Genomic DNA, 27,090 nt, shown 5'->3' with positions numbered 1-27,090 from the left:
GATGTGCCTTGGTTATGAGACAGACCTAGTTATTCTCTGCAGAAGCACAGCGTGGAGGTATTGCTTTAAGACTTACTTAATACATATGACCAGGTGGACAGGAGGATGTAAAATAATGTCTTTTCAAACCGTATTCTTCAAAACAGCAGCCAAACTGGTATGAATGGTTCTTAAAGGTAGATATTTCTTTGCCATAATTTTGGAGGGAAAGGAGGGTAGATGGTGTTAATGGGAAGGTTAGAGCAGGATGAAATATTCCATATTGATGAGGGATGACTTCAACCTTCAGGGTTTTGTGTTGAAGTCATGGGGCCATCATCCCCTAAATGTGGTTTCATTCTGCAGCTGACTCTTCAAGTTACCATTAAACACAGAGTGCTCAGTGGCCGATGATGCAGACGATTACTAAAGGCGCCCCTAAATGATTTTTTTATATGTAGAAGGGGGAATCTTTTTTCCTTTTTACTTTCCACTGAGGAGGAAAAAAAAAAAATGGCAGCCATGAAGACTATTTGCCAGAAAGAATACTCACACTTTTTGACAAGCAATTTGCTTGGGAAATTAGCTGAGGTCATATATCTTTCATTAGGTAAATGGAAGACAGCACATGAATATTTCAAAAAAGCAAATTTTACCTATTTAAATTTAGCTCAGAGTACCATAGTTTGTTTAAACTTCATAGATAAGGACCTATAGAAATACAGGCTTATTTTCATTTTGAAGTACCCAGAACAGGAGTTTCAAGAAGCCAGAAGGGATTTATTATTTAATCATAAAGAATTTATAAATATTTGTGTTATCAAATCAAGCATCTTCTTTGGAGTCTAGATTCCATGGTAATAGGATTAGTAACCACATTTGCCAATGTTGGGATGGGGAGAGGCAGCTCTCTTAGAAAAAGCCAGCAAAGGGTCGCCTGGTGGCTCAGTCCATTATGCTTCCAACTTCAGCTCAGGTCATGGTCTGGTGGTTCACAAGTTGGAGCCCACCAGGCTCTGTGCCAACAGCTCAGAGTCTGGAGCCTTCTTCAGATTCTGTGTCTCCCTCTCTCTCTCTGCCCCTCCCCTGCTCATGCTGTGTGTCTCTCTCTCTGTCTCTCTCTCTCTCTCTCTCAAAAAATGAATAAGCATTAAAAAAATTAAAAAGAAAAAAAAAAGAAAAAAAGAAAAAATATCCCAAGTGGTAGGACTCCCGCAGATGAGAGTAGAGAGCCCCCTGCTGGCAAGAAAGGACAGAGACCAAAATAGAGGCACTCACCTAAAGGCTGTCAGAAATAATGAGGGGGGTCAAACTGAAGATTTAAGGTCGATGAGGCAGATCACATTTATTGCCATCCTTGGCAGGAGAATCTGGAATTTGCAGAGTTGGAGGCCCTTGGTCTGTCCTGAGAGACAGGTGTAAAGGTTTGCCCACCTGGTACAAAGATTGATGACCTGAGTAGGAGTGAAGAGAATTAGGAAAGAAGTGCAACTAGCTGCTGAGTCATAAACAGGAGTTACAAGTGTTGGTCTCATTGGGATGAACGAATCAGCATAGAAATGGCAATCCAGGTCTGAGGAGAAAAGTTTGCAACCATTTCTCCAGAACTGGGAGGAGTTTTTGAGATGGTAGTCTCTCAAAGTTCCTGGCCAGGAACCCAAGGTGAGTGTTCATTTATTATCTATCTTTCCAAAACACTCCCTCCCTTTCTCCAGCCCCTGGACTCATTTGTGAAAAAGCTTAGGAGCTCTGGCTTCATGATGAACCCCAGAGAGGTCACTATTTGAAATTGCTGCCTGCTGCTACTGGGGCCCCAAATTTCTGGATCCCTTAGCATTCTATTTCCCTGAGGGCCGAGACTGGTTTTTAAAAAATCTTTTCAGCTCTGACCCTCCCTAATACAATGCCTAGCTCATAGTAGATGCTTAATCCATATTTGTGAAGTAAATGGATGAATCATTAAGCCAGGCCTGTGGGAGGTTTATAATCCGGTGATGTCTCCGAGGGGTAATTTACTTATATATTCATTTAGTTCTACTTTATTTCTATTATGTCTTCTTTCACAAGGGGTTTGGAAAAGCTTATAAAAATACATATGATCAAATAGAAAATATAAATAATAAATAAAGCCAGCATCATTAGAAACATGCATTAAGCAAATACAAGTCAGTGGAGTAGAATGAGTTATGCAGGCAATAGGGCTCTGTATAATTATCTGAGCCACAGATTCAGATTTGAGTTTTCCACTAAAAAATGAAGGCCAAAAATGACTCTCTTGACTACAAAGGCAAAAAATTCTAGCTTCTCAAGGTTTTCTTGGAACTTAGCTCTAAAATAAATTTCTCGTATGGAGCTTTATATCTGGGACATTGAGTGATATGATAAGTGGGTATCCTCAATGATCTTCTTACAGAAAATTCTATAGGGCTTTTCTTTTTTAATTTTTTTTTCAATGTTTATTTTTGAGAGACAGAGATTGAGTAGAGAGGGGGCAGAGAGAGAGGGCAACACAGAATCCAAAGCAGCTGTTAGCACAGAGCCTGATGCGGGGCTCAAACCCACAAACCTTGAGACCATGATCTGAGCTGAAGTCAGATGCTTAACCAACTGAGCCACCCAGGTGCCCCTACAGGGCTTTTCTAAAGTTGTGTCTTATAGCACGAAACCTGAGGCTTCTCCTATAGTACATCTCATGGAAGTAATTCTGTAGTAGGCCAAGGAAATATGGGTTAAGACTGAAACTTTCTAAAATTTTAGCTAAATTTAAAAAATATTTATGTTTAGGAAGCCCAGAGGATTTCAAGTCCTTCAAACAATTCTCCATTAAAATCACCTCTCTGAACGAGAACTTTCATAGGGGTTGGGAGCAGGTCCTTAAAGTTTGCATCTTCTCTCAAGGCCTAAAAGTTCCTTGTTCTATGTTGTTCATTGAGACTAGCAGCATATACTATAGTTATCAGATGAGATTTTTTACAAGCTTTTATGAAAACTGAGGTATCTAGGGGCGCCTGTGGCTGACTCTTGATTTCGACTCAGGCCATGATCTCAAGATCGTGAGATGGAGCCCCATGTTGGCCTCTGCACTGGGTGTGGAGCCTGCTTAAGATTCTCTAAGATTCTCTCTCCCTCTCCCTCTACACAGCTCCCCCCACAGTCACCACCCGTGCAAGCACACGCCCACATGCACATGTGTGCCCTCTCTCAAAACAAACAACAACAACAACAAAAAAACTGAGGCATCTAACCAAAACTTTCAGACTGATGACTAGCTACCCTCTGCCCATGTCTGTGGCTACTTAGCAAATGATCTTAAAACTTAGTGTTTTCAAACAACAATGGCCATTGCTATTATCTTTCATGGTTATGGGGGGTTGACTGGGCTCATCTAGGCAGTTCTTGTTCAGCTTTTCTTGTGCAGTTACAGACAGTGACTTGGGCTGGGAATCATCTGAAGGCTCACTCACATGTCTGGTACCAGCTTGAGAAGACTTGATCAGCTGGGGGCTCGAACAGCTAGGCTCCTTGGGCAACTCTGTCTAGTTTCTGCACATGTTTTCTCCAGCAGCATGGGTCCAGGATAGCTGGACTTCTTACACAGTGGCTCATAAAGAGAGAGATGGAAAGAGAGAGGGAGGAAGAGAGAGAGAGAGAGAGAGAGAGAGAGAGAGAGAGAGAACGAGATGGAAGTCATATTACCTTTTTTGACCTAGCCTTGTAGGTCATGTACTGTCATTTCTACTACATTCTGTTCATTGAGGCATGCACAAAGGTCTGCTCAGTTTCAAGAGGAGCGGATTTAGACCCCAGGAGACATTGATAGGGGAGTGGCAGAGTTTGGAAGAGCATGTGGGACCAAAAATATTGTTGCAGCCATTTTTGTAAAATGTAATCTGCCACACCCTCTTCATTTCAAAGTCCACTAAGGGAGTACCTCTAACCAAGACAAGAATGTCCTTAAGGACCCCTTTCTGAGCCTTTAATAAGTGAATAAATTTTAAGTCTGAGTTGTTTTTTTTTTTTTAAATCATAGAATGTGGATAAAGTGACTTAGCATGGAAGATTTTCAAAGAAGCTTTTACCAATCACTCATCACAGACATAGAAAAAACTGCATAAGGCTCTCATGGCAAGCTGAACATGAAAGCCATTCCTAGTTCATGTCTCTAGCAGGGAGGGAATGCAGCCAGATCGCCCAATGGTTTTCTATCATTCAAAGAGCAGATAAAAGGAAAGTGTGGGAACGGGGAAGAATATAGGCTTGCTTTAGGCCCTTCAATATAGTTATCTGGTTCGTCAGGAGATAGATCTGTCAGAAGACAAATACTGACTCTTGCTAAGATGTTAAAATGCAGCTTTTGTATAAGAACCAGTAACAAGGAATTACTAATGTGTTCAGGAATCTTTCCCTAGAGTAAAGGAATAAAGCCAGAGGAGAGGTAAGCTAAAGACAAACGGGGGAAGAAAATCAACTCTATAATTCATTTATTTAAGTTTTAAAGTCATGCCCATTTAATTTCAAGAACCTGAAGTCTCCAACAGTCTATTACATATATATTTTTATTGAAGTATAATTAACATACAGTTATATTAGTTTCAGGTGTGCAATATAATGACTCAACAATTCTATACATTACTTGGTCCTCATCACAATGAGTGTCCTCTTAATCCCCTTCACCTATTATATTATTTTTGATCATTTTTTCCATTAGGTGTAATAGTAGAGTATTTATGTTTTCAACTGTTTTGAATCTTGTGTAAAATATAAATCCAGAAAACCTCAGTCTGACATATTTTAGGGAAGAAATAGGCATAAAGTTTAAATGGAATGTTTAACAAACAGATGGCTTTGTATTTTGGAGGAAGTAATTTAGACCAGGCTTTGCATAATTTTGATAGCACAGAGTCTTTACCTGCTGCTTTATTTAAATTAAGCCTTCTAGCCAAATGGAAAACATGAGGAGATGTTCCTGGGTACTAACCTTAGGAACTGTAAATTTCACTGTAGTCTTAGGATGATACCAGCGGGAAGAAAGGGAGGCCTCCCAGTTATCAACTGAGATTTGTGCATGTTTGTGCTGACCATAAGTAGTTATGTCTCCAGATCTAGCCTCTTTATTGGTCTGACAACAAAAACTCAGGCCTCCCACAATGTTCATGAAATTGAATTTCAGGCACTGGTTTAAATTTGAAAAAATCCAATCTGATCCTTCTGCGGTCCTTCTGTACACCACTGCACCAACCCAAGTAACAATCAGAGGAATATTCACTAGAATTCTGAGCTCCCAGAGGTCCAACTCCACAAGCCAGCCTCCCAGGTGGATGTCCTGAGAGAGGGCTCCTGAAACCCTGCCTTTTTGGAGGCTCAGTGGGGAATGCCCATGAGATAGTGTAGGAAGACCAGGAACCCGTGTTCTCAGACTGCCCTGAGTGGATACGTTCATTGCTTACCCAACAGTTCCTTGGGAATAGAACCCCCAGTGGGTTTTTTTCTTGTAACTTTTATAGAGGGTAACACATATACACCGAAAGCACCAATCTTACGTTCACAACTCGATGAATTATTGTACACGCATACACTTATGTCACCCCTACACAGATCAAGATGTAGAAAATTCCCATCACTTTCCTTCTTCCTTCTTCCCAGTTTGCACCCCCGAACCACGGGGAGGTAATCACTATTCTCATTTCTATTATTATTGACTAGTGTTGACTGTTCTTAAACTTTGTATTAGCAGAAGCATATAGTATGTATTCTCTCAAATTTGGCTTCTTTCAGTCAGTTTAATATTCACAAGATTCATCATGTTGTTGCATGTACAGAAGTCTGCTCTCTTTTTTTAATTGCTATGTAGTATTTTATTTCAAGCACATACCACAACTTACTTATCTATTCTTCTGTTGACTGGCATTGAGGTGTTTCCACTTTGGCTAATACAAACAAAGCTGTGATGGACATTCTTATGCACATTCTTTGTGGGCACAGGTACTCATTTCTCTTGAGGAAATTCCTAGAACTGGAATTGCTGTCTTAGGGTTGGCAGTGTTTAGCTCTAGCAGAAACTATCAAATTGGCTTACGAAGTAGTTATAGCATTTTACACTCTCACCAGCCATGTATAAGGATCTTAGTTCTTCCACGTCCTTGCCATCATCATTTGGCGCTGTAAGTCCTCTTAATTTAATCATTCTGGTTGGTGTCTGGTAGTATTTCACAGTGGTTTCAAATTTGCACTTCCCTAATGAGTAATATTACTGAGCTCTTTTTCATATGCATATTGGACGTTTGGTTATCTTACTTTGTGAAATACCTGTTCAGGTTGTATGGTGACTTTTAGTTGCATTGTTCATTTTTTTCTTATTGATTTGTAGGAGTTATTTACATATTCTGAACATAAGTCTTCTGTCAGAAATACATATTGTGAATATCTTCTCCCAGTGTGTGATTTGTCTTTTTATTCTTTAAATGGCACCTCTTTTTTTAGTGTTTATTTATTATTTTTGAGATAGCATCAGTGGTGGAGGCACAGAAAAAAAGGAGGACAGAGGATCTGAAGTGGGCTTTGTACTGATAGCAGTGAGCCTGATGCAGGGGTTGAGCTCCTGAACTGTGAGATCATGATCCAATCATGATCAAGCCAAAGTCAGACACTCAAACCACTGAGCCACCCAAGTGCCCCTTAATGGTATCTTTTAATGAAGTACAATTTATCACATTTTTTTTTTGTAATAGTGCTTTTTAAGTCCTGGTTAAGAAACCTGTGCTTGTCCCTATGTCATTGTTTCAGTCGCGTTTCAACCAGAGCAGCAGAACCACTAGGGAGATATAGATGAAGCAATTTATTGTAAGGAACTGTCTTATGTGCTATGGGGACTTGCTGGGCAAGTTCAAATTCCATAGGTAGGCTGAAGCTGCTGTCCACAGGCAGAATTTCTTCTTCATTAGAGAAGTCTGAGCTGTGCTCTTTAAGGCCTTCCACTGATGGAATCAGGCTCACCCATATTATCTAGGATATCTAGGATATGCCTTACTTAAGTCAACTGATTTTGAACTTTAATCACATCTATAAAATGCCAACATCTAGATTAGTGTCTGATTGTATGACTGGGGACTTTAGCTTAGTCAAGTTGACACATCAAAATGTCATCGTAGTCATTTACAGATTTTTCTGTGTTTTCTTCTAGAAGTCTTATTGCTTTACCTTTTTATTTAGTTGGATGATCCATCTTAGAGTAATTTTTGTGCATGGTGTGAAACAGGGGTCAAAGCCAAATGGGGAATAGTTATGGGGCATCAGCACGTTCAGGGAAGATGTGCTATGGTCCCGGCCCCAAGGGATGAATTGCAGATTGATCCAAGCCAATCGTGGTAGTCCTGTCTCTTTCATTCATTCAGCAGATATTTATGGAGTCCTTGCTATGTACCAAACATATCCTCAGTTCTGAGAATGCGACAATGAATAAAATAGGTAAAGTTCCTGCTGTTGTGAAATTTTCCTTTACACGTAATTGATTAGAGTTAGGTATGTGACCGCATTCTAGGCAACAGTACCTGAAGAGATATATGCTGTAGACATGAGGGAAAGGTATTACTCCTTGATAAAAGGGAGACTTTCAGCGAAAACCTCTCTGCCTTGCACACAGGAGGACGTGATATTTGGTATTGCAGCAGTCTTAGAGTAATACCCAGAGGATGACAGAGAAGCCAGCCCAGAGCCCTGACACCTTCAAGCTCCTTTAAAAAAAAAAAAAAAAAAAAAAAAAAAAAAAGTTTATTTATTTATTTTGAGAGAGAGACAGAGAGCAAGAGGAAGAGGGGCAGAGAGAGTGAGAGAGAGAATCCCAAGCAGACGTTAGGGGGCTCGATCTCACAAACTGTGAGATCACGACCTAAGCTGAAATCAAGAGTTGGACACTTAACTGACAGAGCAACCCAGGTGTCCCTTCAAACTCCTTTATTGTCCAATTCTGGAATGACCCATCTCCAGGTTTCTAATGTGACATAATTAAATATTCTTATTGTTTAAGCCACACTTGGGCATTCTATCACTTGTAGCTATAGACACATATGTTTCTTGGCCTGGCACCACTGCTCTCTAACATTTGTGCCACAACCCACCTCAGTCCCTTTCATTATCCAGCTCTAGCCTTTTTTTTTAAATTTTTTTTAATGTTTATTTATTTCTGAGACAGAGAGAGACAGAGCATGAACGGGGGAGGGTCAGAGAGAGAGGGAGACAGAGAGTCTGAAACAGGCTCCAGGCTCTGAGCTGTCAGCACAGAGTCCGACGCGGGGCTTGAACTCACGGACATAAGATCATGACCTGGGCCGAAGTCGGACACTCAACCAACTGAGCCACCCAGGCACCCCCAGCTCTAGCCTTTTTAAAAAATTTTTATTTTTTTTTAAGCAATCTCTACACCCAACATGGGGCTTGAACTCACAACGCCAAGATCAAAAAGTCCCGTGCTCTACCTACTGAGACAGCAAGGCACCCCTATCCAGCTTTAGCCTTAATTTTGCCTTCTACCTTAGACATTTATACTCAAACCTTCTCTAGCTCCCTTTCTAACTTGCTTTGGCCTTTAATGAAGAAAATTGATCCCTTCTGCTCAGGTCCCTCTGGCCCAAAGTTTCCACCTCAACACTGTCTCCACCTCAGTTTCTCTGCCACAGCCAACCTCTTTTTCTAGTTTGACTTCCATTTCTCCAACCCTCACATATGCCAAGCCCCAGTTGCAGAGGTAGGCACTAGATTATGGTTATACGGTGTTTGAGCTATGGTTGGCGCATTTCCTGATGCAAAGCCACATGAAATATACTATGGAGGAGCAGAAACTAAAAGCCTTGCCCAGAAGCCAGACTTCAGAGACTGAAGTGGACATACAGCTGAGGTGAGAGAATACACTGCCCCAGAAAGCCAGAGAAATAGCTGCTCAATGGTTTCCAGTTGCTATGTGGCCTGATTATACTTCCCGCATTGAATTCCTTGGAAGTTCCTTGAATTCTCATAATGAAACTCTTTCCTTAAGCCACCTTGAAGCGATTTCTGTTTCTTGCAAACAAATCACATAGACTGTGGCTCTTACAGCCCCCAAAAGGGCCTTATTCTGTCAAGTGTACAATTCCCACTGGGAGAGAATATTAGCAAGTGTTTGGGAGTTAAGCCGGGTATCTGTTATGTACACCTCCAAGCTGCGCCAGTAATACCTTCTACAGATTCAAGCCTAGGATTCTGAAATAGAGAAGAAATCCTTCCCCGGTCTTTTCTCAGGGTAGGTTCCTAAATTCCTAGAGTACCCTCTTTTGAGAAAGCAGGGGAAGCATTTAACTCTTCTGTCTTAGTTTGGGTCGTTGTTCCCCAAAGCAGAGCCTTGGACAAGGACTTGAGTTCAGGTAGTTCAATTGGAAGATGACTGAGGCAGGGATGAGGAGCAAGCAGAGAGTGTCACAGGGCAGGAGGAAAAAGTAAGTGGCTCGTTAGTCACCTAAGTTACCACCAAGTGACTGGGCCTTGACTCCACTGGAAACTTTCTGAAAACCCGTGCAGTATGTTCCTTGGAATCCACCTGCCCTACCCACCATTGGTAGAGGTTTGTCCCCAGGGTGTTGATTCCCCTGTACTTTAGGGCTGTTTTGTGCAAGGGATAAAGCAACTCTTGTGGCTTCAGAAAAACCTCAGAGGCAGAATAGCTGGGGGTTCCAACGGCACGCAGTGTGGGATACTGGCAGTGAGCGCGAGAACTGCTCAACTTCAGCTGAAATCAGAGCTGGGCCAAGGAGATGTACCCAAACCATCTTCTACAGTCTCTCCTTGGGGAGAAAGGTTTTATCCTAGTATCATTAGACACGACTGTGGGTCCCCAGAAGCAGGAACCTTAGAGGTAAATATGGTTATCGCCTGTGACGGAACTGCTATCTGCTAACCAAAAATCCACACTCTCTTCTTCCTGGGTATTCTGCTGACCCATATTTCCCAGCCTCCCTTGCAGTTAGGTGTAGCCACCTGACCTGAGTTCCAACCAATGGAATGTGAGCAGAAGTAAGGTGCACCACCACCAGGCTGGCCCATAAACATCCTCCCGTGCATATTTGTCCATGTTCTTTTCCCTTCTGTTGGCTTGCTCTTGATTCTCAGGTGACCTTCGAAACCAGGTGTTGAAGATAGCAGAGCCTCTGCCAGCTGGGTCCCTGAATAACTGTGTGTAACACAGCATCTCTTTCTTCCCCTCCTCCCATTCTTCTGGGCCGCCTCACTTACCTGGAACTGCCTTACTCTGAGAGAGAGAATAACCTCCCATGGTGTTGGGGCCATCATGCATTTGGGGATCAACTTATTACAGCAGCTAGCTTACCCTCACTAGTATATATACCACAACACCTTACCATTCCCCAGGCACAGGAATGATTCTTCAGGTGTCTCTGAACTACACTATTTATGAAAGATTTAAACGTTTAGGAAGATGATTATAAAACTGATACACACACATACACAAATTAAATGACTCCTGTCTCCCTTCTTGCCCCATTTCTAGCCCCACTTGGTTAGATAACCATTTTTAACTATTCATTCCTCTATTTTCCTGATTGTTACCTCTAAATAATCCCCTATGTCTGGTTTTACCAATGTTAAAAAATATTTAGTGGCATCCCACTATGAAAGATGAGTAGTTATCAGAGTCGTTTCTTTAACTTAGGAAAGTGAAAGTGTTCTAGGCAGAAGAAATAATGTGGTGGAGGGACCTCACACCTGCTTTGATTATAGGAAAGACAAGCAGCATGGTGATGTGGGACAAGCACAAACTTTGAACTCAAATTTGTGTAGAATTTAGCTTCTACTATCTATTTGCAAGATTAGGGGGTTGTCAAATGAAATGATGCATCTACAGGTGTTTTGCTCTGGGTTCATCTCTAGAAATATTTTCACATACCACCACACTCTATGGTAGGTGGCAATTAATGTTAGTGTCAAATTTTAAGAACAAAGTGTTCTGGAGGGTAACCTGTACGGAGTGCCTTGTACATCTATTACTACAATCAGATCTTTAGGTTACTGAATAAACAATTCCACTCAAGTCAGCACGTCTTGCTCCGGCCAAAAGAGGGCAGTAAGAGACACAGAGTGCATTTGCCTTTAGAGCGAGGAGTCTTGCTTAGCAACTACGCCAAAGTAGTATTTCAATTGTTGTCAGCCTATCAATGTTGGCCTGAGCCTGGAAGTGTATAAAATCATCCTTCTCAAATGATAGATCCATAAAAAATTACCTAAAAAAAAAAGTCCACTATATTTCTTGAAACATTTATATAATAAATTTACATTTACATCAAAAATAATGAAATAACAGGGGTGCCTGGGTGGCTCCCTGGATTGAGCATCTAACCTCAGCTCTGGTCATGAGCTCATGGTTCGTGAGTTGGGCTCGTGCTGTCAGTGCAGAGCTCACTCTGGATTTTCTGTCTCCCTTTCTCTCTGCCCCTCCCCTGCTCATTCTCTCTCTCTCTCTCTCTCTCTCTCTCTCTCAAAAATAAATAAAAAAATAAAAACATTAAAAAATTAAAAAATAAAATAACATAGTAATAAACATCATCATAATAATATAATTGTATTACATATTCATTTATAAATAATCAACCTACATGTTTAGATACTTTGTTCAACCATTAGGTATCAGCCATAAGAAGGTTATGGTCCTGTTGCTACAGTGTTCTTATATGAAGAAAATAGCTCACTTTTTGTTCTCTGTACTGTGTCCAAACTGATTCTTTTTTTTTTTTTAATGTTTTATTTTGTTTTTTTAAGAGACAGAGAGGAACAGAGCACGAGCAGGGGAGGGGCAGAGAGAGAGGGAGACACAAAATCGGAAGCAAGCTCCAGGCTCTGAGCTGTCAGCACAGAGTCCGACACGGGGCTTGAACTCGTGAACTGCGAGATCATGACCTGAGCCAAAGTCAGTCGCTCAACCGACTGGGCCACCCAGGTGCCCCCAAAGTGATTCTTATGCTGATTCATGTTACTTAACAAATCACATCATCTAAAATCTACCACAGAGTTTTCTTCTTCAGCAAAACTCTCCTCTTCCAGTCTGTTTAAATGTTCCCACTATGGAATTTCTTAGATTGGAAAAGTAACAAACTCCTAATTGACTATTCAGTAATGGGAATTCTCAGGAATCCTTAAATTACATAAATAAATCATGGAGGGAGTTTGCCTTAGACCGGATGAGCTACCGTGGTTGGAAAGACACACGTCAGATTTTCAGACTTGGAAAAATAAGTCAGTTTTTCTATTGCTACTTGATCTTAGAATTTAGATACATTTTGATTAACTGCAAGTTCAAGTGGGAGGGTAACATGGGGGGAGCGGGTGTAAGCGCAGAAGGAAGAGGGGATTATTCTTCACCATCATTCTTGAATTTCTTTGTCAGAAGGAAGCCTTGCCAGGATGGTAGTTGGGAGCCTCATCTTAAATAGGCATCAGTTGCCAGAACAATAAAACATATGACACACAAATGAATTTAATGTTTAAAATGAAAATAAATTTTAATATATATTTAAACATCTCTATACAATAATAGAAACTAATGTTTATCAGAAATTTTCTTACATACGCAATTCTCAATTTTTCCACACGTATTGCTAGACTCTTCCTTGAGAATCTTCACTGACCCAATGGGTTTGCATATTTAAGTAGAAAAGGAAAACACCATCCTTCTAAATATTCAGAGTTTATTTGGTATAAGTGTTAGAAAAGAAAAGTTGCCTTTTTCAGGTAAAACTCATCAGGAGGTGGTGTTTTGACGTGGTAACAGACAGGGATCTGTGTTAGACAGGCTGGTCTCTTGCTTCAACTCTAGTACTAATTTGACCATAGGCAAATTATTCAGCGTCTCTTTGCCTTAGCTTCCTTATCTGAAAAATAACAATAACAACAAAATGCCCAACTCATGGGGTTATTGTACTTGGAATATGATAGGCACTCTGTAAAATCTAAAGTTTGTGTGTGTGTGTGTGAGAAATTATTTTTGAGCAAATGACTAATAAATGTTACCCGCTATCATCACTATCTTGGGCCATAGCTTCAGCAAATATCAGTTATGTCAGTAAAAAACAATTATTTCATTTGTTCTTTACTACCTGCTTTGGGAAATTTAGAAGGGTCTACATCCCGATGCTTATTCTTGCTCTAGCAAGAATTTTACAGCATCTGTCATAATTATGGTCTTCAATAAGGACAATCAGTATAGACTGGAGGCCAGGACCAGAATGTAAGTAGATTCACTGTTAAGCCTGCAAGTCTGAACATGGGAACAAGGACAGGGGACAAGACTGAATTTGGGACATCAGCTTCCATGGGAGAAAGAGGTAAAAAGGTTGGGAGGGGAGAGAGAAATATGGAAATACCATTAGACAATTGTTTGTGCTGAATCCAGAATCCTGGGTATCTAGGGCTCAAGACGGGTAATCAGTGGGACTTAAATCACCAATACCTGGAAGGTCTTTGTATATACAGTTGGCTTTGAAGATAGTCGTCAGCTGATATTATGCCTAAGTCATGAGGACACTGGGATTTAGAGGCAAGAAATCCAGACTCTGCAGAGAATGAGGTATCAGAAGAAATTTGGTTTGGGGGAAGCTGGCAAAAGGAGAGACTGTAAAGAAACATGGGAAGATACGAGGATTATTTCAAGGGAATGAGTTAAGATCACTCCTGGGTATATGGGCCAATTTGAGTCACTTGGTATCAGTGTGTCAGCACCATTCTAGTGGCCCAATTTCACATAATTGCAAGGGAGAAAAGTGCCTGTTGGCCAGTGGGGCCATATGTTTACTGTCTTCTTGGAACTGGAGCTATTCATGGCTTCCAAGGTGACTCCAAAGGTACAGATACCAGAGCTCTTTGGGTCATCTGGCCAACCCCTCTGGTTGAGTAGGAAGGGTTGGGGGGTATGGTGCTGAGAAGCCCCAAATAGAAGTGGAGACCAGGATCCACACAAATCCTGGTTTAGTCTTGGATTCCATGCACTGAATGGAGGCAGGAAAATTTTGAGGAAAGTGCTACAAAGAAGAAGCACCAGGGCCCTGCTGGCCCAGGTGCAAAAGTGGTACTTAACTTAGGTCAGAGTGGAGTCAACAGCACCCATATATTAACTTCCTTACTTAGAGTTACTGTTTGGGTATGGGATTGGTCTAGAGAAGGGATGACCCTAGTTATAGCTGTTAAACACATGTAGCTATGATAACTTAGACCCGTGGTTCTCTATGCTGGCTACACAGTAAAATCAACTGAGAAACTTTAAAATAGAACAACAACAACACACACACACACACACACACACACACACAAAATGGTGTGCTTGGGCTCTCAGACCAATTAAATCAGAATCTAAGGGGTGATAGACTGATATCATGATTTTTAAAAAGTCTCCCCAGATGGTTCAATGTACAGCTAGAACTGAGAACCACTGCTCTAGATGTTCCTCATCCATTTCTCCGTGATGGCATTCTTTGCTGCCACTTGATTCCTGGGAATCCACTTGGTAGTTTCTGAGCACAGATAACTGTGCTCTCCAGCCAAGTCTGGATTATCTACAATTGGGGAAACTTTACCTACTGTTTACTTCTATCAGTCACAGATGTTGTACAGCTTAGCTCACCTCTTCCTAAAACTCTGGCTTCAGTCTGGTGCTCTCTCTGCAGCCTGATGTTTCTGATTTGCATTCACTCTATTGTATGCCTTAGTTCAGTCAATATTGAGCTGTAATCCTTAGCATTCTTGGAATCAAACAATGAGTTGTTTGACTTTGAGACCCTTCAATCATACACTTTTGTTAAAAATACTCTGAGAGCTCTTCTTATTTTTTAACCAAAAAGTAAATAAAAAGTAATTGGTTTAGAGATTTTGGAGATGCCTTAGAATATCATAAACCAGAATGAAAACCAATGCTATAAAAATATCTGTAAGACAGCCTCTTCTCCACTGTCCAACCCACTGCTCCCTTGTGGTGTATTCAATAAACTTCTATCTCCCTTAAAAAAGAAAAATTAAAAAAAAATAAAAATATCCTGTCCCTTTAAGATAACAAGGAAACCCCTTACAGAAGACTTACTATCAGCCCTTTCTAAAAGCTTATCTATGCAGTTAGGCAAATGTCCCAAAAATTTGGAGGTATTTTCCTTCCCATGACAAGGAAAGTCTACTATAACAAAAAGCCCTGACTTAATTTTCTTTCTTTCTTTCTTTCTTTCTTTCTTTCTTTCTTTCTTTCTTTCTTTCTTTCTTTCTTTCTTTCTTTTCTTCTTTCTCTTTCTCTCTCTCTCTCTTCCATTCTCTTTCTTTCTTTCTCTTTCTTTCCTCTCCTCTCCTCCCCTCCCCTCCCCTCCCTTCCCCTCCAGTTCCCTTCCCTTCCTTTTTGTTTCTTTGTTTCTTTCTTTCTTCCTGTCATTTAAGTCTTTAGGTGGCTTCAAGGTGCTCCTGCTGAAGGAAAATAGATGGAGCAAGCAAGGTACCAGAATACTTTTTAGCCCCACAGCTCTGATTTTTATTAGGAACAGAAACAAACTGCAGTTGCTACTTAATTAGGAGAAACTACTTTATTGTACAAAATCCTTCCTCAGCAAAGTATCCATCTACCAGTTTTCTAAGTTCTCTCGTAAAGATGCTAGCCTGGGAAGCCAAAAGCATTTATGTGTGGCCTTCCTGCGATATTTTAAAAGTCACCCAGAAAAGCTGACAACATCTTAATACTAATTTTTACATATGAAATACATTTATATCCTTTATGTCCTTAAAATCTGACACCAACCTGGTGAGGGGCAAGGCATGTGTGTCTAGTCCCATTTCCTTTTTTCTGTTTTACAACTGAAGGACTAAGATTCAGATGGCTTATGTGGCCCTGTGGAAAACACACAATGAGTTATATATATATATATATATGATTTATTATGTATAAGGAATTGGCTCATGTGGTTATGGAGGCTGAGAAGTCCAAAGATTGGCCAACAAGCTGAAGACCCAAGAGAATGGATGGTACCATTCCAGTCAGAATCCCAAGGCCTGAGAACCAAGAGGCTAATGGTACAAGTTTCCTCCCATGCCTGAGCCCATAGTCAGTAGACGATCAACTTCCCAAACTGAAGACAGTCAGGAAGAGAATAAATTCTCCCTTACTCCATCTTCTGTTCTGTTCAGGCCTTCAATAGATTGGATGAGACCCACCCACACTGGGGAGGGCAAGTTGCGTTACTCATTCTACCAATTCAAATATTCATTCAGAAACACCCTCCAAACCATCCTCCCATATAACATTTAACCAGATATCTGGGCAGCCCATGGCCCTGTCAAGTTGACACAGTCAATTAACCTTCACAAGTATCCACTTAATAGTGTGTACCTTTCAGTACTAGACATTCCTGGAATTGCCCCCTTCTTGTGTCACTGCCTAGAGGTCAGAAACTCAACTTGTCCTTTTGGATCCCACATGAACTGGCTGCGGTGGACAAGTCATTTCACCTCTATGATCTTCACATTTCTCAACTGTAAAATTACAGGGGTCAGATTGAATTTGTAGGACACTTATGGCTTGAAATCACAGTGTTTCTGTGATTCTATAGCTGAATTCTAAGACTTTAAAACCAGTTTAACTTCTGTTTCATTCAAAGCTGTGTTCTAGGGTCCAACAAAAGTATGAATATAACAGGTACTTACTCATCAAGTAAAATCAACATGAAGGTGATCATGCTGTATCTGTAAACCAAAATATGAGAGTCTATTACGTGGTTAGCTTTATACTGAGTACCATGGAAGATAAAATTTGTAATACCATCCTTGCACCAAGGAACTTACCATCTGTTGGTGAAAAGGTTAGCACCCAAGATATCCTGATGTGACTTAGGGGTGCCTGGGTGGCTCAGTCGGTTAAGCCTCTTACTCTTGATTTCAGCTTAGGTCATGATCTCAGGGTCTTAAGATGGAGCCCTGTATTGGGCTCTGCGGTGATAACCCAGATAATCTCCGCTTGGGATTCTCTCTCTCCCTCTCTGTCTGCCCCTTCCCCTCTTCTCTCTCCTCTCTCAAAATAAATAAATAAACATGACAAAATATTAAAGAAAAAAAAAAGAAATCCTGATGTGACTTAGAGTGAACTAATAACTACGGGAACAATTACCAAAGAGAGTGGGAAGCCAGTGAGTCAGGCTTTCCCTAAAGAAGGAATTAGGGCTTGGGCTGGGTTTAAAAAACAAAATAAACAAACAAAAAATGGGAACAATTTGGATAAACAGAGGCGAATGAAGAGAACTTTTCAGGCCAGGAAAAACCCAGGCAAGCATAGGAAGGATCATTTGCATGACAGTGAATGGACCAGGAAGATATATTTAGATAGCAAACTGCCAACAGAAAAAGGCAACATGAAATTGTATGTAAGGAAGGTATCATCTGACACCAATGGGAGGATGGATTGAAGGGTTCTCAAAAACCAGCTACCTAGGGGCGCCTGGGTGGCGCAGTCGGTTAAGCGTCCGACTTCAGCCAGGTCACGATCTCGCGGTCCGGGAGTTCGAGCCCCGCGTCAGGCTCTGGGCTGATGGCTCGGAGCCTGGAGCCTGTTTCCGATTCTGTGTCTCCCTCTCTCTCTGCCCCTCCCCCGTTCATGCTCTGTCTCTCTCTGTCCCAAAATAAATAAAAAACGTTGAAAAAAAAAATTTAAAAAAAAAAAAAAAAACCAGCTACCTTTTACTGAGTGCCTACTACATGCCAGCCTCTGTGATAGAATTTTATATATGTTATCTGGAATGGTTGCAACAGTCTGCAAAGTAGGCTTTCTTATCTCTCATTTTACAGATAAGGAAATTCAAGGTCAAAGAGGTCAAGAAACAGTCCAATCCAGTTGATAGGAGGCTCAGTAAAAGTGCCAACCCAGTTTGGGCTGATTCCTTAATAACCCCTTATTCCACATCTCACACTGCCCCTCACCAAACCAGAAGCTGCTACCAGCTTCAACAAATCGACCAAAATTTGACTAGTTGGTGGATTTTGCCATTGTGGTCACTAGTTATGGAACAACTGATTACCGAGCCTGGCGGTGATCTGGTTTAGTTGCTATGAATGTTTAACTCAGTCAGCCACTTGGTGGTCGGCCCTGAGGATAGATTGTGATCCAGTGTGTGACAAGCAATGTGACAGAGGGCAGAGAAGGCACTCAGACTAGTAAGTGCCCTCCTATTGACTCCCAGAGGCAAACTGCAGAGGCAGGCCCTGCAAAGAGCTGCTGTAACCATAAACCAGAGACTCGCTCTTTATCTGTGCCTAATGTGGAAACATCGTTAGTCACACGCCAGTCATTTCAGTAACACCTGCATGCTCCTGGGCTCCTGGCCTTTGAACACACATTAAAAACCAAATCTGAATCCAGACATTGAAGCTATTTACATGAAATACTCTGCAATCATACAGAACATCAGAGGGAGAGCCCTAAGTAAAAGTTATGGTTTATGGATCCCCGCGTGTCTTTTGTTAGTTTCCTGAAGAAATCAGAAGAAAGATGGTAGTATGTTTGATGGGGGAGGCAGGATCCTAGTTCTGTACAAAAAAACCTATTAAATTATATCATAAAGACAAATCTTTGTATCAATCTTAGTTCCAAAAAACCTGTCTTTTCTTTTTTTAGAAATAGAGATTCAGTACTCTGTGTCCTACATCATTGATGCAGCTCAACCCAGACATAAACAGTCTGATTACATCACTGCCGCACATCCAGCTAGCTTCTCTACTGAGACCAAAGTGTTAATTGCAGTTGCGAATTAATCATTATTCTAACTGAGCCAGAGTCTTATTTTCCTCTCGAAGCTTGTCATCATTAAGCTTGCTTGAATTGGTTAATGCACCATCGATGCAAATTATCATTCCACAATACTGAACATGCACAATTCTTTTATTCACTGTATCACGTGGAATTTTATAGGTGGAAAAGTCATAATTAACCACGTATTCTAAAATTCTGCTTCCGCTCCTTTGTTACATGTTACATCTTCCTGAGTTTGGGATTTTTACTGGGATCGCCTTTTCTTCCACACTGAAATCTAAAATGAAAGCCATGATGGTTTTGGTCTTTTCAGAAAGTGACCTATTTCAGAAAAGAATATCAATAAATACTTTGTTTGAGTGCTTTTCAAATGTAATATCTCTTTTCTGCTTTTATGTACATTAACAAAGTTTTTATAACATTCTCATCATGATAAAAATAATTTAATAAAACTGGTCATTAGTCTATCAAGATGAGCAAGTATAATTTCCCTATTTTCTAGAAGTTTCCATAGCTGGAACTAAAGGTTTTTAATGAAAGTGTCTCATCAAGAATAGCTAGAGGAGAGTTGATCCCTTATTTTGGGAACCAGTGGGACACGGTAGGGGTCTAACCAGGAGAAGGTCTAGCGTAGATTTTGTGTAGAATCCCTCACTGGGGTGGATCAGACACTGGACTGACCTGGTCACACCTACTGATAGTAGAGGTCCTAACTGGCAAGCTTGGATGTTCTGTGGGTTCTAGTCTGGACCAGGGCTTGGAAAGGTGAGAACCAAGGTACAGATATGGGAAGCAGTTTGATGCTTAGCAGGTGTCCACTTTTTCAAAGAGGTAAAATCCAAAAAGAGTCAGAAATCCAGGCATGAGTCAGCAACTAGCTGATTTACCAATGAGCCACCAACTTGGGATTCAAGGAACAGACCTTATCCTTGGGAAGAGCTGTCTCAAAGCTGGGCTCCAGGACTGGGAGGGGATGGAGTACTGGAAGAGTATTCTGGAACCTCTGCCTGGTACACTTGGAGAACTCTCTACCTATTATCGAACTTGTCCCCAATGTGAATACTAGTTTAATGTCTTCCCCATAAGCTCCATGAGGGGAGAGAGTCAGCCTGTACTGTTCACCCCAGTATCCAGTGCTTGTCTTGTGCTGGTCACCACCTCAGGCTAGGTTATCATCAGTTCTTACCCAGATCACGGCAGTAGCCTCCACACTAGTCTCTGCACTTCTACTCTTTCATTGTCCAATATAATCTTCACACAGCACCCAGTGGGTTTTTCAAAATACGGATCCGATTTTGCTGTCAGCCTACTCATAACCCTTCAGTGATTCCCCATTGCCCTCAGGATACAGGCCAAATCCCAAGCATGGTCTCCAAGCCAAGCCAGCTGCCCTGGCTTCTTTCAGTTCTTCATGTCACATTCTTTGCCACCTCCTCCCCAAGTGCCCTTTCATCTAGTTAATGCCTTCTCATCTTTCATCTCTCTGTCTAACCATCATTTCCTTGGGAAATCCTTCCTTGAAGCCCGGGTTGCCCTGGTATTCACTCCAATAGCCCTTCTCTTTCACAGCACTTCCTCGGGCTTGTTACTCATTCGCCTGTATCATCTTTTAATTCATGTCTGTTCCTTCAATTTGACTTGTAAATTGCACGAGTGCAGGAAATGTACCCATTTCACTCAGTCCAGGACACAATAGGAACCCTAAGTATATGTTGCATTAGCTCGTGAATACTTTAGGTACTAAGTTCAGTAATGAGAACTGGAGCCAGGAGAGGACTGAGTCGTGGAGGGCCCTGGGGAAGATGGAATTAGAGCAGCTTCACACAAAGCCACCGAGAGGTGATCTAGATGGGCGTAAGCACCTCCTGGCTCAGCTCGGGGTGCCTCATTTAACTCTCCCAGCAATGCTGAACTTAGGTACTGATGAACAAATTATACCTTCCCAAGATCACAGAGTTGATCTAGGGGAGACCCAGGACTCCAACCAGCTCTAAGTTCAGGTGTCCCCTTTCACACCAAAGAGCTACTTTTCTCTTATGTAAGAACAATCAGGCCGCAGATAAATAATTACTAAGTCTACCTGGGACTTCTATCTTGCTTCTGCCTGGCTCATTCTCAGTAACAGCAGCATCTGCGTTACTCATTTATTCCTCAGCCGCGTCCAGCTTGGGGCCGGCTGTTGATGGATATTACCTAGAGGTTTGTGAACATCTGCATCCCAGGCTTTGCTGGTAGTGATTGTCTTCTGCTGATTCCTGTGGGCTCTGTCATGGCAGGAATGCTGATGGAACTACTCAGGAAGCCAGATGGGAGCTTGGTCATACGGCAAGGACGCCGGAGCCAGACAAAGTGGCAGAGCAGACAACAAGCAGGGTGGAATATGGATGCTCCTGTCTCGGGAAAGGATTGGCTAGCAGCAAAGAAGCAGGCTCAGAAAGAAATGTCAGAGGCAGTCTGTGCAGCGGAGGGTCAAGTGACATCCTGCACGCTGGGTAGAACACGACATCAGTCACGTTCCCACACAGGCTGGGGACTCCAGGAGAAGAAAGACACACTCTATCTTGTCACTTGCTTCAGTATGAAAGCTTTTTGTGAGCGGAAATCTGTGGTATTAAGGGGAGCACTTTCCCGCCTGTGTGGACTGTATTCCACTAAAGATATGTTAAGGATTGGAAACATATTGCCTACCCACTCCTTGTACAGTTGTGTTCCTATTGATTAAAGGGCTTGCCGTCGGTATCCTTTGTGGTTTGCTTCATTGATTCACAACCTTGATTTCAAACCACTTTGTAAAAATAGAATTCACACTCACTAAGAAAATCTTTCTTTTTGGAAACAATTTTTCTCCAGCCTGTTGGAAGTTGTAAAATCCTGTTTCTGCTTCAATTCCACTGTACTGAAAATGCAGTTTACATGGTGAAGTTCTCAGAATATGACACCTCTTATTAGCCTTTGAAAATTTACCTAGAATTCTCATTTCTGGCCATTTACACAAAAGTGGGTTTCTATACTTTGGTCCCTTTTCAAACAATTGTAAAAGCTTTATTTCAAATGTCTTTGCTAATTTCTTCTTTTATTTACAAGGTTTTATCCCAAATGACCCCACTCAAACAGATGTCTTAAACAAAAAGGTAAATGGCTATAGGAAGATAAGGACAAACTGTCCCTTAACTTACAGACTGTGGGATGTTCTTCATGTGTCCTTGGCAATCTCTAGCGAGTTCTGTTTTTATATCTAGGTAGGCAATACCTGCAGCCATGCGTGAATGTGTTTAGAATCAACCTTTGGAAAGTTAAACCTCTCACTATTTTAAATAATAAATCAATCATGTGTCTGAATCATTTTAGAAATGAGGGTTACCTAAAACACTTGCTTTTCCATACAACATTTTTGGAAGCTATTATAGACTTAAGATATTCTTTAAATAAGGCATTATATTTATTATTCATCTCAAGCCCTCTTTCCCCTTAGTTGTGCACATTCTTGAAACAGGGAATGTACGAACACAGTATCGGTTCACCGATTTGGGGGTTTTATTCATGAAACGAAAGGTTATACTTTCTCACAATCATCTAATTTTTTTGATCTGACAGTTAAGTGTCATAGAATCTCGGGGTTCACAAGGTCCTTCTGGAATGTGTCTGGACGGCATAGGTGCCCTTAACTCTCAGGAAATTGGATTTGGGCATCATAAAAGGCTCTCAGCCCTGGGGATGGGGGCTCTTCATGTATTCCTCTGAACTTGCTTCCTGTGTCTGTCTTGCAAACCCCAGACTTCTCTTGTTCTCATTCTTGTCTCTAGAATTTGAAGCTTTAGGTCCTTCTTGGCTTCCTAGCAGGCCTCTCGTGAATGTGTATTCCATTCATCTTTGCTTTAGCCAGCTTGAGCCTAATGCCAGACTGTGGCTCCCTTCAGTTCCATTTCTCCCTTCAGGCCAGTCTGACCCACCTTGGGAGAGAAGAGTCAAAATTTATTTTTCAGTGTGAAACATACCCATCATCTGATCTGTAAATGTTTTGATACTGTTTTATTCATTCAACAGATATTTATAGAGCAACTACACTCTGCCAGGCTAGTGCTGGAAGCTTGGTAAAGTACATAAAACTATCAGGTCCCTGTCATCACCCCAGTCACTGACTAGTGGGGGAAACGGACATTAATGGAAAAGCCACACAAATACGTACATAAATAATTACAGACTGATAGAACGAATGGTATAGGATGCATTCAAACTGTGTCAGGGTGACTTGATCTATAAAGGAAGGGGGAGGAGGAAAGAGAATGGAATGATTTTTTTTGGACACAGTCCTGTTATGCAGCTTAATCCAGCCGCTTCGTTCCTGGCTGCATGTAGAATCTCCTGTGTAGCTTTAATAAATACCTAACCTTAGGCTTCACCCCTCAGAGATTCTTTGTTTTGTTTTGTTAAGTTTTACTTAAGTAATCTCTACACCCCTCATGGGTCTCAAACTCATGACCCTCAGCTCCAGAGTTGCACATTCCTCTGACTGAACCAGCCAGGTGCTCCTTACCCCCAGATCCTGATATAATTGGCCAGGGCATCAATACTTCCTGCAAAGCTTTCTAGGCGATTCTAAAATGCATTAGGGTTAAGAGCTTACTCTTATGTGGATGGTTTAAATATCCTACCTACACTTTTTCTCTGATGTTCAAAAGCAAATCGTCTACATTAAAATAGACCTGAGTAAAAGTTTCAAATAAAGTTGGAAACAATATTTGTCATCCCTTACTCATTTGGAATTTGCCAGTGAATACCTTGCAAGATATGCTTTTGTTATCCTTAAAACGCTTTTTCTCTTGAAAGCAACATGAGCATATTACTAAACATTTGAGGAAGAAGGAAGAAGAGAAGAAAAAGGGAGACACACTCATAAACTCACTATTCTACTGCAAGCACTGTGAGAATTGTGGTGTATTTTCTTCTCCCCCCCCCCATATTATCTGTACAGACAATGAATTAAATGATGGCTTAAAACCTGCAAATAGTTTCAGTATAAATTATATTTTATATAATATATATAACATAAATTATGTTTTCTGGACAGAAAAATTACTGAATCCTGTGACTCCCTCCTGTAACCAGTTCAACATAGATTCCTATCCTCACCTCTTGGTCCAGCATTGCTCCTTGACTTGAAGGAATAAGACTTGGCTTGGCCAAAGTCACAGTGACCTCCTAACTGCCAAGCCCATTGGACTCATCTCCAGCCCTATTTAACTGCTTTCTGCAGCATTTGGCACAGTAGAACCCTCTTCCCTACTTGAAGCCCCCATCCCTTGACTTGCATAACACCATCTGCCCCACCATTTTTCTCCCTGTTCCCTTCACTGGTCTTCTTTCTGGTCCTAGATGCTGGGGTTCCCCAGGGTTCCATCTCTGCCCCCTTCTTTTCTCACTCTGTCCTTCCTGGGATTTCATCCAAGCCCAAAGCCTCAGTTTACTATTTATGTGCTGATAACTCCCTGGAGGAGGCCTGATATACTGAAACCTCCAATAGGCCAAATGTATGGCAAGAAATAAAATGCAGAAGTCTGTTGCTAAGGTGCAGCAAGAAATTCCTTATATGGAGACAAGCTGGACATTTGAAACTGGGAGAAGCAATCAGATTCTGGAGATATTTTGAAAGTATATGCAATAGAATTTCCTGGTGGATTAGATACGGGATATGAAAGAAAGGAGAGTCAAAGATGACTACAAGCTTTGGGGCCTTGGTGACTGGAGTCATGGAATTGCCATCATTTGAGATGTAGGGCTAGAGATGGAGTGAGCCTGGTGTTGGAGACGGAGTGGAGTGGGAGAGCAGAACAAGACATCTAGTAGACATACAGGTAGGGAAGGAGAAGGCAGATGGGTGTACAAGTCCAGAGACAAGGGCTGAGGCCTGGCTGGAATATACAGGTGGGAGTCATAGGGCAAACAAGGCCGTAAGATCAGATGAGACAACCAAAGGAGAGAGAAGAGACAGATGGAGGCATAGGGCACTATACCAGTCACATGCTGAGAAGAAAAGATGGGGCCAGGAGGTCCCCAAGGACTACCCCAAGCCCTGCCTAAAATAGGACAAAAGACAGCAGACTGAGCCCCACGATTCTGCTTCTCCTGACCTACAGACTCCTCACCCCTAGGGACTCTTGGGACCAGACATTGGCCTAGGGGGCCATTTCCACTTTACATGTCTGTGTAACCTGAGTGGGTGTATATTCTTTACAGGGTTGGAATAAAGTAGAATAAAACATAGCCTTTGCAGAGCCCCCAGTCATTATTCTCACAAAATCTGGAAACTGGACTGGCTTCTGTGGCCTACCCAGCTCACTCTCAATCTACAGTACCAGTCCAAGCCTCTCATCTGACCACTGCCTACTGACCATATTCATCCAGCGGGCCACGTGCCCCAAATGATGAAAGATCTTCATCTTCCTGCAAAAGCCTCTTCCCAGGTTAGGTGCCTTAACTCGATGGTTGGAGTGCCAAGCCACTCTTCTACCCACTCGCTCATGTCAGAAATTTGAGAGTCAACCTTAGTGTTCTCTTCTCTCCATACATGTATGCACTCACAGATGATTCCATCTCGCAAATACCTTTCACATCTGCACTCCTCCCCTCTAATGCCCACTGTCTTGGCTTGATCCAGGCTTCCAGGATCTGTTAAGGCTTAGGGTTATGGCTTAAGTGCAGAGCTGGTAGCTCTCTTTGATTTGAAAAATACAGATAAGGGGCACCTGGGTGGCTCAGTCTGTTACGTGTCTGACTTGATTTCAGCTCAGGTCATGAGCCCAGGGTCGTGGGATTGACACCTGTGTTGGGCTCTGCACTGAGCTTAAGATTGCTTATGATTCTCTCAAGGGCACCTGGGTGGCTCAGTCGGTTGAACATCTGACTTCAGCTCAGGTCATGATCTCGTGATTCATGAGTTTGAGCCCCAAGTAGGGCTCTGTGCTTACAGCTCAGCCTGGAGCCTGCTTCAGACTCTATGTCTCCCTCTCTGCTCCTCCCTGGCTTGTATTCTGTCTCCCTCTTGAAAATAAATAAGACATTTAAAAATACTTACCTGGCAGGGGAGATACCATGATCACAAAGGTGGTTTCCCAGGGCAAGGCTTATCCATTGCACTCCAGATGCGGTGACCCCTGCGATTTCCCCAAATGTGGGAAACTTGACAGCATAATTTGTGATAGTGAGGGAAAAAAATTAAAAAAGATTCTCTCTCTCTCTCTCTGCTCCCTTTCCCCACTTGCATTCCCTCTCTCTCTCTCTCTCTCTCTCTCTCAGAAATAAATAAATAAATAAACATTAAAAAAATACAGATAAAACCAGAAAATGAAAAAACCTCAGGCCATTATTAAGGAAATTAACTTGGTTATAAAGATTACAATTATGTTTCTGAAAATGGACAAGGTTATTTTTAAAAGTTGTCATTTATTTTTATTACCTGACCTACTACAGATTTATTATTTTTTTAATGATAATTATCTTACTTTTCCCAAATAATCAAGAAATTGAACAGTTTTTTTGTTGGCTCATTTTCCTTTTAATAACCGGAGCCTTACTATCCACAACTTAAACTATATCAATCATATAGTCTCCAACAACTTTTTTCTTTGAGTTTCCCAAAGGACTGGAGACCAAGGAGGCAAGTTCAGTTATCTCACACTGGAACACAATAAACTGAAAAGTAGAGGTCTATCATGGGGCAGGGTGGTGCATGATGGGGGCCAGCAAAGTAAAGATAGTGTTCTCACAACATGCAAAGCTAGTACCGGTATTTAAACAGCATTAGATGGATTGAAAAGCTCTCCTAAATATCTCTTTTCTATATTTTCTCATATTTCTAAATATAAATTATCATTAGCAAGTAATTATGGTGAATAATAATACTGTCACTTAATTTCCTGCCAGCTAAGGCCTGGCAGAGTTGAAGCAGGCTGAACTCAAGAGTGTGCAATTTTAGAACTGAACAATTAAACTCAGAGAAGATGGGAGTAGAGGGTTACCGTGGCAACCTGATCCCACAACCCTGTGTGTGGCCATATTGTTCCAGTGTCTGAGTCACAGAGGCTGGTTATTATGATTTATAATACGGGCAGTGTTTGGGTACAGACAGAGAGTTTCCCTTGTAGCAAGTTTAGAAAGGACAGGTACTTTGGAATCTGCAGAAGAGGATTATATGATTTTCAGCCAAGTGACACTGAATTAATGAAAATAATTAGTAGTTGTTAATGACAGTGTGTAATTTTAATCTATTCCATAAAAATAATGGAATTATTGGCTTTGTAAAAAGAATTGCTTTGAAA

At 41.5% G+C, this 27,090-nt stretch overlaps 1 non-coding gene and 1 pseudogene across 1 annotated transcript; one reads left to right on the top strand and one right to left on the bottom strand.

Annotated features, from left to right (window-relative positions):
- LOC115518760 overlaps window positions 1-27,090 on the bottom strand; it is a 138,978-nt pseudogene that overhangs the window by 4,783 nt on the left and 107,105 nt on the right.
- Window positions 25,840-26,009, top strand: LOC115519617. Its single transcript, XR_003970612.1, has one exon. It is a non-coding gene; the product is annotated as a U1 spliceosomal RNA (small nuclear RNA).

This window comes from Lynx canadensis, chromosome B4 (genome assembly GCF_007474595.2).
Source record: "Lynx canadensis isolate LIC74 chromosome B4, mLynCan4.pri.v2, whole genome shotgun sequence".
NCBI classification, from domain to species: Eukaryota; Metazoa; Chordata; class Mammalia; order Carnivora; family Felidae; genus Lynx; species Lynx canadensis.
The sequence above is the reverse complement of the archived record's forward strand: the minus strand, read 5'-3'. Positions and strand labels throughout refer to the sequence as shown.